Consider the following 2,597-nt stretch of genomic DNA (forward strand, 5'->3'; position numbering starts at 1 on the left):
TGATGGTTTGAACGGAGAGAATTGACTAGTAATAGACTGGCATATAAGTGGATTGGATCCATTATTAGTAAGTCCAATAAGTTCGGAGGAGTCCGAACAAAGATACAAATTTCCGGGTCTTAAAGGAAGACCCGGGAAGGCTTTAGGTGGGCCGGCCATGTGATGGTCGACCTAAGCAAGGGGCCGGCCATCTTATGGCCGGTTAGGCCCTAAGTGGGCCGACCAAGGAAGCCCATAAAGGGGCTATGTTGGCCGGCCACACTGAGGGACCCCTAAAAGGGTATTTTGGGAAAATACTTCTAACACTACAAAAATGGAGACTTTTAGCGACGGCTTAAAACCGTCAGTAATGTAAGAAAACCGTCGCCGAAACTCTTTAGTGACGAAACACAAACCGTCGTGGAAGCCTCCGTCGGGGATACTTTTGGCGACAGTTGGTAGCGACGGTTTGTAAATCCGCCGCTAAACGTGATTATTAGCGACGGTTTGTTTACCGAAAAACCGTCGCTTCTACAAAGTTGCGACGGCAGAAAACCGTCGGTGATAAGTTTTGATTTTCTAAAAAAAAAATTGTATTTCGAAACAATAAATTGACCCTCCTATTTGGAATCTAAAACATTTACAAATCTGTCAAAATACTATAATATCAGCCACAAAACATTACAACATTTCTTCTAGTTTCGATTGCGAAAACAAACACGAAAGAAGTCCTAAGATTGATACAAAAGGTTTATCATAATAGAATTCCACCAACGTCCAATATCTTTATCTTTATCTTTACCTTGTCTCCATCTTCTTTATCTTTACCGGAAGAACATTGTTCTGTTGTCAAGCTTATACCTAAGATGTGATAAAACAAGATAAACATTAGAATCATCCATAGAATTCTAGTTCCTATACAGGTAGAAACAGCAAGGAGTTGCAGTATTCGAACAATAAAATCAATTACAAAAGAGTGAGCAGTAACAACCTATTATGATTCTGACATTTAACGATATATAATAACTGTAATGAAATGACTCGCCACAACAACATTATTAACTATGAGAAATAATATAATTATAGTTCTCAGCATTGAGTAATAGGTCGAGGCATGGAGTATCAGATTCAATCACAAAATCAGATAGAGTTTAAATGAACCACTGCAGACAAGATTACAATCTGAACGACAGAGGCACAATCTTGTAGCAATTTTTAATCATATTAGAAAGACAAAGATCTTACCTGTTTGCCTAGTGAAAAAGGAACATGTTTGTATTTGATCATGTGCAGTATTGGCCAAAAGATGGGTACGTCAAACCCGATGAAGAATGTCATCATGAAAGCAATGCAGTTATCACTCTATAACTGGAAAATAAGACAAAAACAATCCAGTTATCACTCTATAACTGGAATATGAACTGTTATACGAAATTGAATAAATAGGAACAGGAGGTTTACGGATGAGGAAAAACAAGAAGGTCAAGGATTAAGCCTAAACAACTTAAGAAAACTAGGATAGCAAAGCTAAAATGAAGTTACCTCCTTATGTTCTTAAAAATTAAGGACAAAGGGAGGAATCTAAACCATTAGACAAATGAATTTGATCTTATTGACTCTTTTGTTTTTCTTTTCGTAGTGAGACTAACAGGCATAAGCTGATATAAGTGATAGATTTGTATCCATAAACAAGTATGAACAAGTATTGTCCTATAATAATATGTAGCTTAAAGAATTCAGTGAGATAATCATCCATATCCATAAACATAATCTGAAAAGAGGTAGCTCATATTATACATGCTGGTTGTCAATAGTTGATGCCCATTTATTAATTTATCTACTCTAAAAGATATACATGCTGGTAATGGCATTAAATATGAAAAATAGTTCCTTTGTTGTTTCATTTCAGTTTGAGAAGGCAAGTAAGAAAGTGGAGAGAGAGAGAGAGAGAGAGAGAGAGAAAGAGAAATGAGTTTACCTGTAACCGACAATTTGTTGTTCCATTTCAGTTGAGTGAAGTTGGTGCTTGTGATGAATCTCGAGAGTCCTACAAAGATATTCAATAGTTAAAATGTAAAATTAGCGAAGTAGTTGTTACTAGTAATTTTGATGTAAAAAATCCATACCTTTAAAGCATTTTCGCCGACAAAACAGTCATTTTCTATGTGTGCGAACTTCTCAGCTAGCATCTTCAATAAATCATTTTGTTGTTTTGAGTTGATTCTTCACTTTATACTGTAGAATTCTGTCCTAATTCACAAACTAAAATGAACACACACACAAGCAGATATACTTTTTTTTTTGTTAAAAGTCACACAAGCAGATATACTGACTTCATTTCATCATTTGCATATAAATTTGAGCCATAAATCATTTAAAGTTCACACACAAGTAGATACACGAAAAAGTCCCGAATTACTTGGTACTGAAACCCTTCCAGAATATACCCTGGTCAACTCAAGTTCCTTTCGACGAAGAGCTAGGAAACATCCATTCTGATTCATTAAAGCAAAAGCCTTCCATAAAAATCATCTTTGTGAAAAATCACAATCATTAGAAATTTCTAATGAAAAGGAAGATATGCAACTCTATATCGTTTTTCACGATATCTATATTTT

General features: G+C 35.4%; 1 long non-coding RNA gene across 1 annotated transcript; it reads right to left on the reverse strand.

The window, feature by feature from the left end:
- Window positions 1-1,266: 1,266 nt before the first annotated feature.
- LOC147548936 (uncharacterized) lies at window positions 1,267-2,178 on the reverse strand. Its single transcript, XR_015236731.1, has 3 exons — window positions 2,106-2,178; window positions 1,958-2,026; window positions 1,267-1,347 (listed from the first exon to the last, which is right to left on the reverse strand). It is a non-coding gene; the product is annotated as an uncharacterized LOC147548936 (long non-coding RNA).
- Between the last annotated feature and the right edge of the window lie 419 nt (window positions 2,179-2,597).

This window comes from Eschscholzia californica, unplaced genomic scaffold, assembly GCF_041429995.1.
Source record: "Eschscholzia californica isolate CP2 unplaced genomic scaffold, dmEscCali1.0.p SCAF_3, whole genome shotgun sequence".
NCBI lineage: Eukaryota > Viridiplantae > Streptophyta > Magnoliopsida > Ranunculales > Papaveraceae > Eschscholzia > Eschscholzia californica.